At 22.7% G+C, this 11,023-nt stretch overlaps 1 pseudogene; it reads left to right on the top strand.

Annotated features, from left to right (window-relative positions):
* The first annotated feature begins 587 nt into the window (after positions 1 to 587).
* Positions 588 to 2,030, top strand: LOC142219633 (V-type proton ATPase subunit D pseudogene; annotated as a pseudogene).
* Positions 2,031 to 11,023: the final 8,993 nt, after the last annotated feature.

Raw genomic sequence — 11,023 nt, 5'->3', positions numbered from 1 at the left:
ATTTCTATAGAAAAATTTCTCACAATTTTATTTCTATAGAAAATTTTCTCAAAATTGTATTTCTACAGAAAAATTTGTTAAAATTTTGTTTTTATAGAGAATTTTCCAAAAAATTTATTTCTACAAAAAATGTGTCAAAGTTTTATTTCTAGAGAAATTTTTGTCAAAATTTTTTATCTATAGAACATTTTTTCAAAATTTTATTTCCATAGAAAAATTTCCTGAAATTTATTTCTATAGAATGTTTTTTATTTTAATTTTATAGAGGAATTTCTTAAAATTTTATTTCTATAAAAAAAAAGAATTCTCAAAATTTTATTTCTACAAAAAAATTCTCTCTATAGAACATTTTTTCAAAATTTTATTTCCATAGAAAAATTTCCTGAAATTTATTTCTATAGAATTTTTTAGTTTAATTTTATAGACGAATTTCTTAAAATTTTATTTCTATAAAAAAAATTCTCAAAATTTTATTTCTACAAAAAAATTCTCGAAAATTGTTTTCTTTAGTTATTTTGTTAAATTTTTATTTCTAGTCGCATCCATCCTTTTGGAAATTTCTGATTTTTTTTTTTGCTTTTAGCTCTCAAACCTTTTGACATTTACAAATTTATATTTTTTTTTTTTTTTTGACAAAAATCCAAACCACAAAATTATTCTTCTCAAAACTACAAATGTCTGGCCGTGATATTCTTCCCCTTTTCCCTTCACGGGCCAACTTTGTTCTAATGAAACAGCGAATTGCGGCAGCCACCACCGGCCTTAGTCTATTGAAACGCAAGCGTGATGCTTTGGACTTGCATTTAAGACAAATTCTAAATGAACTAAAACGAAATCGTGAACAAATCGAGAGCGTAATGCAGGAGGCTATCTTCTCCATGGCAAAAGCAAAATTTCTAGCAATTGACTTGAAACCGGCCACAATACATCAACCCACAAAGGCCGACGCCTATGTTCAGTTCAAAAATAATAAAATTGTGGGAATGAATGTGCCCAGTTTGGAATTAATGCTCAAACCATCTATCTCCTTACCCTTCACCGGCCTCTCGGGTGGCGGCCAACAAGTGGAAGTGGTACGGTCACATTTTCAAGAGGCATTAAAAATTTTAATAGCCCTTGCCTCACTTGAATACAATGCCCGTGTTGTTGGTGAGGCTGTAAAACTTAACAATCGTCGCGTTAATGGCCTGGAATATGTGGTGCTGCCACGTTATCACAACACTATGACCTACATACGCGATGAATTGGATGAATTCGAACGTGAGGATTTCTATCGCCTCAAGCGATCTCAGGCCAAGCAGAATAAGAAAAAGTCCCAGTTTACAGCGGAAATGGATAAGAGAAGCGAAAGCGAAACCCAGTTGGTAGCCGCAATGGATATGGACATCTCGGATTGGATTACCAAGGTGTCGGATATCAAACAAATGGGTCTGAAAGGTGATCCATCAGTGGCTGTTACACGCAAAACCATTGTAAATTTGAAAGGTAATACAGTCGTTCTCGTACCCCAGGATAAAATGAAACCAGTCATTGTGGGCGGTGGTGGTGGCTCAACCAGGAAACCACAACGGCCACGAGCCACTGCAGACGATGAGAAGAAAATCAAAAGCAAACACGTTGTGGTAGCAGCACCATCACCATCATCATCTTCGGAAACCTCCATGTCATCAGAGTCCACTTAACTATTTACTCACTCACTTAGCAATTCGCGCGCTCTCTCTCTCTCTCTCAAGGTGAAGAAAGCCATTAAATCGTGTAATTTATTTTAGCATGATGTGATGAAAATTTTTGCGATGATTGACAATCATGATTTGTGGGAAATTTTCAAGTGAGCATCTAAATAAACGAAATCATTTTTCTACCAAAAGAAATCTACCGAACAGCTGCATGAATTCCCATAGATATTGCTGGAGGGGGTGAATAAGTTAATGAAATAATTTTCTTTTTCCATCACTTAACAAAGATTTTGTGAAGCATCTAAATTAAGTACAACATGATATATGAACGGTATATAACATACCTTTTGCTTAGCTAACAGATCTTTTTTGTTATAGAATTTAAGAAATAGTGAGTGATATGATAACATTAAATCCAATGACTTCTTAATTCATTATTATAATTAACGACCACCATGGATTTCAAATATTGGTCTTTGTCAAATACAAAAAAATAATTATTTCTTCTGAACGAGAAAGTTTTCCTAAAAAACTTTCTCTCGGACCAATTTTCTATAGAAATACAATTTTCCATAAAAATAAAATTTTGAAAAAACTTCCATTGAAATAAATTTTGACTAAATATTCCATAGAAATAAAATTTTGACAAAATTTCCAATAGAAATAAAATTTTGACAAATTTTTCTTTAAAAATAAAATTTTACAAAATTTTCTATATAAATAAAATTTTGACAAAATTTAATAAAGAAATAAAATCTTTACAATATTTTCTATAGAAATAAAATTTTCTAAAGAGATAAAATTTTGACAAAATTTTTATAGAAATAAAATTTCCAGAAAATTTTCTATCGAAATAAAATTTTGACAAAATTTTCTATCGAAATAACATCTTGACGAAATTTTCTATAGAAATAAAATTTTAGTAAAATTTTCTATAGAAATAAAATTTTGACAAAATTTTCTATAGAAATAATATTTTGACAAAATTTTCTATAGAAAAATAATTAACAAAATTTCCTATAGAAATAAAATTTTGAAAAAAGTTTTCTATCGAAATAAAATGTTTACTAAATTTTCTATAAAATTTAAATTTTGACAAAATTTTCTATAGAAATAAAATTTTGACAAAATTTTCTATAGAAATAAAACTTTTAAAAAATTTCTATAGGAATAAAATTTTGATAAAATTTTCGATAGAAATTTATATAGAAATAAAATATTGAAATAAATTTCTACAGACATAAAATTTTTACAAAATTTTCTATAGAAATAAAATGTTGACAAAATTTTCTATAGAGTTAAAAGTAGAAATAAAATTTTGACAACATTTTCCATAGAAAATAATTGACAACATTCCCTATGGAATTAAAATTTTGGAAAAGTTTTCTATAGAAATAAAATGTTGACTAAATTTTCCAAAAAAAAAAAAATCAAATTTTGAAAAAATTGTCTATGGAAATAAAATTTTGACCAAATTTTCTATAGAAATAAAATTTTGACAAAATTTTCTACAAAAATAAAATTGTGAAAAAATTTTCTACAGAAATAAAGTTTTGGCAAAATTTTCTAAAGAAATTAAATTTTGACCTAATATCTTAGATATACAAAATCTGTGATAAAATTTTCTACAGAAATAAAATTTTGACAAATTTATTTTTTTAATAAAATTTTTGACAAAAAATTTTTTATAGAAAGTTTGCTATAGGAAAAAAATCGGAAAATTTCTATAGAAATACATATTTGACAAAACTTTCTATAGAAATAAAATTTTGACAAAAATTTTTAAAGTAAAAAAATTTTGACACAATAGAAGAATTTGTTGTTTTTTTTTTGTTCTTGTAGAATTTTCTCAAAATTTTGGTAGATTTGGTAGATCAAAATTTCTTTAGAGATAAAGTTTTGACAAACTTGTTTATAGAAATAAAAAACATTTTCTATAGAAATAAAATTTTCTAAAGAGATAAAATTTTGACAAAATTTTTTATAGAAATAAAATTTTGACAACATTTTCTTTAGAAATAACATCTTGACAAAATTTTGTATAGAAATTAAATTTTGACAAAATTTTCCATACAAACAAAATTTTCTATATAAATAATGTTTTGACAAATGATCTTTAGAAATAAAATATTGAGAAAATTTTCTAAAAAAAAATTAACAAAATTTCCTATGGAAATAAAATTTTGATAAACGTTTCTGTAGAAAGTTTGCTAGAGAAATTAAATTTTCGGAAAATTTTCTATAGAAATAAATTTTGACAAAATATTCCATAGAAACAAAATTTTGACGACATTTTTTTAAAAATAAAATTTAAAAAAAAATTAAATAAAATTTTGACAAAATTTACTAAAGGAATAGAATTTTTAGAACATTTTCTATAGAAATAAAATGTTCTAAAGAGATAAAATTTTGACAAAAATTTTTAAAGAAATAAAATTTTGACAACATCTTCTGTAGAAATAACATCTTGACAAAATTTTCTATAGAAATAAAATTTTGACAAAATTTTTCATAAAAATAAAATTTTGACAAAATGTTCTTTAGAAATAAAATTTTGACACAATTTTCTATAGAAAAAATTTACAAAATTTCCTATGGAAATAAAATTTTGAAAAAGTTTTCTATTGAAATAAAAACATATTTACTAAATTTCCCAGCAAAAAAAGCGTCGCCAAAAAAGCAATGAAAATGTTCTTTTTGGATCCGGAAGTGGTGCAAAATTGACGCAGAAGCGATGAATATAACAAGGGCTTGTCATAGGACGGAAGTCCTCCATTTCAACAGCCGCTGCACTGAATTTGCATCATTTCTTTAGGTGTGATCCGAATTCAATGTTTTGGATGTAAATTAAAAAATTCTGTGATATTTTGTCAAATAAATAATTTTTATATTTTTTTTATAATTTTTAACGGATTATAACGCTAGTCGGAAACGTTTGAACTCAAATATTTTCAAAAAATCACAATTTTTTTAGATTGGATTTAGAATTTTTTTCGACACAATTTAAATGATTTGTACCATTTTATGAATTCTTACTCTGTTTTTAACCTATTTGAAACAAAAAAGTTAATATTACCCATTAAAAGTATGAATAAACCAAGTTATAAAAAATTGAATTAAAAGAACTTCCTGGGGAGTTAAAATAAAGAATATCATTGGGAGTGCATCTTCCCGAAGTGCTTTCAAAGTTGTGCCTTTGGAAGAACTTCCAAATTTTTTTGCTGGGTTTCTATAAAATTTAACTTTTCACAACATTTTCTATAGAAATTGAATTTTTTCAAAATTTCTGTAGAAATAAAATTTTGACAACATTTTTAAAGAAATAAAATTTTGATAAAATATTCGATAGAAATTTATATAGAAATAAAATCTTGGAAAAAATTTTCTACAGAAATAAAATTTTGACTAAATTTTCTACAAATGACAAAATTTTCTATAGAGATAAAAGTAGAAATAAAATGTTGACAACATTTTCCATAGAAAAAAAAGTTTGACAACATTCCCTATGGAAATAAAATTTTGGAGAAGTTTTCTATAGAAATAAAATGTTGACTAAATTTTCCAAAAAAATCAAATTTTGACAAAATTGTCTATAGAAATAAAATTTTAACAAAATTGTCTATAGAAATAAAACTTTGACAAAATTTTTTATAGGAATAAAATTTTGACAAAATTTTCTATAGAAATAAATATTTGACAAAACTTTCTGCAGATATAAAATTTTGACAAAAATTTTAATAGTAATAGAATTTTGACAAAATAGAAGAATTTGTTGTTTTTTTTGTAGAATTTTCTCCAAATTTTGGTAGATTTTCTTTAGAAATAAAATTTTTACAAAATTTTCTAAAGAAATAAAATTTTCACAAAATTTTCTATAGAAATAACTTTTTCACAAAATTTTCAATAGAAATAAAATGTTGACTAAATTTTCCAAAAAAAAAAATTAAATTTTGACAAAATTGTCTATAGAAATAAAATGTTTAGAAAATTTTCTGTAGAAATAAAATGTTGACAAAATATTTTATAGAAATAAATTTTTTGATAAAATTTTCTATAGAAATAAAATTTTTATAAAATTTTCTTTAGAAAGTTTGCTATAGAAGTAAAATTTTTTGAAAATTTTCTACAGAAATAAAATTTTGACAAAAATTTTTATAGTATTAAAATTTTCACAAAATAGAAGATTTTGTAGTTTGTTTTTTTGTTTTTTTTGTAGAATTTTCTCCAAATTTTGGTAGATAGAAATTTCTTTAGAAATAAAATTTTTACAAAATTTTCTATAGAAATAAAATTTTCACAAAATTTTCTACAGAAATAAAATTTTGACAAAATTTTCTAGAGAAATAAAATTGTAGATAAATAAAATCTTTGATAAAATTTTGGTAGATTTGGTAGATCGAAATTTCTTTAAAAATAAAATTTTTACAAAATTTTCTATAGAAATAAAATTTTCTCAAAATTTTCTATAGAAATAAAATTTTGACAAAATTTTCAAAAATTTCTGTAAGTTCAATATAAAAGGTTTCTTTCGGATAAAACAACATGTTTTTTAAATAACCACAAAAAATTTCATCAACAAATAATTTTTTTTATTTGTTAGATTTTTGGTGGATTATTTTTTTGGAACCTGTGGCAACCTTGAAACCAACTCTGTAGGCAATTTCTCTATCTGAAAACAAATGTAATCTCTCTTTCGCTGACTCTCAACGTGCAAACAAACGGTTTCTAGTCAAAATTTTTTAACGTAGTTAATGGGTAATTGCTATTGTTTGAGTAAAATCTCTTCAAATTGCCGATAAATCGGCAAAATTGGCTGCCCTTGATCTACAGCATACTCTGTCTCTCCCTCTCTCTCTCTCTCCTGTTGATATATGTTGTTCCCATAGAAATAAAATTTTGACAAATTTTTCTTTAAAAATAAAATTTTACAAAATTTTCTATATAAATAAAATTTTGACAAAATTTAATAAAGAAATAAAATCTTTACAATATTTTCTATAGAAATAAAATTTTCTAAAGAGATAAAATTTTGACAAAATTTTTATAGAAATAAAATTTCCAGAAAATTTTCTATCGAAATAAAATTTTGACAAAATTTTCTATCGAAATAACATCTTGACGAAATTTTCTATAGAAATAAAATTTTAGTAAAATTTTCTATAGAAATAAAATTTTGACAAAATTTTCTATAGAAATAATATTTTGACAAAATTTTCTATAGAAAAATAATTAACAAAATTTCCTATAGAAATAAAATTTTGAAAAAAGTTTTCTATCGAAATAAAATGTTTACTAAATTTTCTATAAAATTTAAATTTTGACAAAATTTTCTATAGAAATAAAATTTTGACAAAATTTTCTATAGAAATAAAACTTTTAAAAAATTTCTATAGGAATAAAATTTTGATAAAATTTTCGATAGAAATTTATATAGAAATAAAATATTGAAATAAATTTCTACAGACATAAAATTTTTACAAAATTTTCTATAGAAATAAAATGTTGACAAAATTTTCTATAGAGTTAAAAGTAGAAATAAAATTTTGACAACATTTTCCATAGAAAATAATTGACAACATTCCCTATGGAATTAAAATTTTGGAAAAGTTTTCTATAGAAATAAAATGTTGACTAAATTTTCCAAAAAAAAAAAAATCAAATTTTGAAAAAATTGTCTATAGAAATAAAATTTTGACCAAATTTTCTATAGAAATAAAATTTTGACAAAATTTTCTACAAAAATAAAATTGTGAAAAAATTTTCTACAGAAATAAAGTTTTGGCAAAATTTTCTAAAGAAATTAAATTTTGACCTAATATCTTAGATATACAAAATCTGTGATAAAATTTTCTACAGAAATAAAATTTTGACAAATTTATTTTTTTAATAAAATTTTTGACAAAAAATTTTTTATAGAAAGTTTGCTATAGGAAAAAAATCGGAAAATTTCTATAGAAATACATATTTGACAAAACTTTCTATAGAAATAAAATTTTGACAAAAATTTTTAAAGTAAAAAAATTTTGACACAATAGAAGAATTTGTTGTTTTTTTTTTGTTCTTGTAGAATTTTCTCAAAATTTTGGTAGATTTGGTAGATCAAAATTTCTTTAGAGATAAAGTTTTGACAAACTTGTTTATAGAAATAAAAAACATTTTCTATAGAAATAAAATTTTCTAAAGAGATAAAATTTTGACAAAATTTTTTATAGAAATAAAATTTTGACAACATTTTCTTTAGAAATAACATCTTGACAAAATTTTGTATAGAAATTAAATTTTGACAAAATTTTCCATACAAACAAAATTTTCTATATAAATAATGTTTTGACAAATGATCTTTAGAAATAAAATATTGAGAAAATTTTCTAAAAAAAAATTAACAAAATTTCCTATGGAAATAAAATTTTGATAAACGTTTCTGTAGAAAGTTTGCTAGAGAAATTAAATTTTCGGAAAATTTTCTATAGAAATAAATTTTGACAAAATATTCCATAGAAACAAAATTTTGACGACATTTTTTTAAAAATAAAATTTAAAAAAAAATTTAATAAAATTTTGACAAAATTTACTAAAGGAATAGAATTTTTAGAACATTTTCTATAGAAATAAAATGTTCTAAAGAGATAAAATTTTGACAAAAATTTTTATAGAAATAAAATTTTGACAACATCTTCTGTAGAAATAACATCTTGACAAAATTTTCTATAGAAATAAAATTTTGACAAAATTTTCCATAAAAATAAAATTTTGACAAAATGTTCTTTAGAAATAAAATTTTGACACAATTTTCTATAGAAAAAATTAACAAAATTTCCTATGGAAATAAAATTTTGAAAAAGTTTTCTATTGAAATAAAAACATATTTACTAAATTTCCCAGCAAAAAAAGCGTCGCCAAAAAAGCAATGAAAATGTTCTTTTTGGATCCGGAAGTGGTGCAAAATTGACGCAGAAGCGATGAATATAACAAGGGCTTGTCATAGGACGGAAGTCCTCCATTTCAACAGCCGCTGCACTGAATTTGCATCATTTCTTTAGGTGTGATCCGAATTCAATGTTTTGGATGTAAATTTAAAAATTCTGTGATATTTTGTCAAATAAATAATTTTTATATTTTTTTTTATAATTTTTAACGGATTATAACGCTAGTCGGAAACGTTTGAACTCAAATATTTTCAAAAAATCACAATTTTTTTAGATTGGATTTAGAATTTTTTTCGACACAATTTAAATGATTTGTACCATTTTATGAATTCTTACTCTGTTTTTAACCTATTTGAAACAAAAAAGTTAATATTACCCATTAAAAGTATGAATAAACCAAGTTATAAAAAATTGAATTAAAAGAACTTCCTGGGGAGTTAAAATAAAGAATATCATTGGGAGTGCATCTTCCCGAAGTGCTTTCAAAGTTGTGCCTTTGGAAGAACTTCCAAATTTTTTTGCTGGGTTTCTATAAAATTTAACTTTTCACAACATTTTCTATAGAAATTGAATTTTTTCAAAATTTCTGTAGAAATAAAATTTTGACAACATTTTTAAAGAAATAAAATTTTGATAAAATATTCGATAGAAATTTATATAGAAATAAAATCTTGGAAAAAATTTTCTACAGAAATAAAATTTTGACTAAATTTTCTACAAATGACAAAATTTTCTATAGAGATAAAAGTAGAAATAAAATGTTGACAACATTTTCCATAGAAAAAAGTTTGACAACATTCCCTATGGAAATAAAATTTTGGAGAAGTTTTCTATAGAAATAAAATGTTGACTAAATTTTCCAAAAAAATCAAATTTTGACAAAATTGTCTATAGAAATAAAATTTTAACAAAATTGTCTATAGAAATAAAACTTTGACAAAATTTTTTATAGGAATAAAATTTTGACAAAATTTTCTATAGAAATAAATATTTGACAAAACTTTCTGCAGATATAAAATTTTGACAAAAATTTTAATAGTAATAGAATTTTGACAAAATAGAAGAATTTGTTGGTTTTTTTTTTTTTTTTTTGTAGAATTTTCTCCAAATTTTGGTAGATTTTCTTTAGAAATAAAATTTTTACAAAATTTTCTAAAGAAATAAAATTTTCACAAAATTTTCTATAGAAATAACTTTTTCACAAAATTTTCAATAGAAATAAAATGTTGACTAAATTTTCCAAAAAAAAAAATTAAATTTTGACAAAATTGTCTATAGAAATAAAATGTTTAGAAAATTTTCTGTAGAAATAAAATGTTGACAAAATATTTTATAGAAATAAATTTTTTGATAAAATTTTCTATAGAAATAAAATTTTTATAAAATTTTCTTTAGAAAGTTTGCTATAGAAGTAAAATTTTTTGAAAATTTTCTACAGAAATAAAATTTTGACAAAAATTTTTATAGTATTAAAATTTTCACAAAATAGAAGATTTTGTAGTTTGTTTTTTTGTTTTTTTTGTAGAATTTTCTCCAAATTTTGGTAGATAGAAATTTCTTTAGAAATAAAATTTTTACAAAATTTTCTATAGAAATAAAATTTTCTACAGAAATAAAATTTTGACAAAATTTTCAAGAGAAATAAAATTGTAACAAATTGTAGATAAATAAAATCTTTGATAAAATTTTTTAGTAGATTTGGTAGATCGAAATTTCTTGAGAATTAAAATTTTTACAAAATTTTCTATAGAAATAAAATTTTCACAAAATTTTCTACAGAAATAAAATTTTGACAAAATTTTCAAGAGAAATAAAATTGTAACAAATTGTAGATAAATAAAATCTTTGATAAAATTTTGGTAGATTTGGTAGATCGAAATTTCTTTAAAAATAAAATTTTCTCAAAATTTTCTATAGAAATAAAATTTTCTCAAAATTTTCTATAGAAATAAAATTTTGACAAAATTTTCTAGAGAAATAAAATTGTAACAAAAATTTCTGTAAGTTCAATATAAAACGTTTCTTTCGGATAAAACAACATGTTTTTTAAATAACCACAAAAAATTTCATCAACAAATAATTTTTTTTATTTGTTAGATTTTTGGTGGATTATTTTTTTGGAACCAGTGGCAACCTTGAAACCAACTCTGTAGGCAATTTCTCTATCTGACAACTGTAGGTAATTTCTCTATCTGACAACAAATGTAATCTATCTTTCGCTGACTCTCAACGTGCAAACAAACGGTTTCTAGTCAAAATTTGTTAACGTAGTTAATGGGTATTTGCTATTTTTTGAGTAAAATCTCTTCAAATTGCCGATAAATCGGCAAAATTGGCTGCCCTTGATCTACAGCATACTCTGTCTCTCCCTCTCTCTCTCTCTCTCCTGTTGATATATTTTTTTGGTAGGTTGAAATTACC

This window comes from Haematobia irritans, chromosome 1, assembly GCF_050003625.1.
Source record: "Haematobia irritans isolate KBUSLIRL chromosome 1, ASM5000362v1, whole genome shotgun sequence".
NCBI classification, from domain to species: Eukaryota; Metazoa; Arthropoda; class Insecta; order Diptera; family Muscidae; genus Haematobia; species Haematobia irritans.
This window is presented reverse-complemented; position numbering and strand designations above follow the sequence as displayed.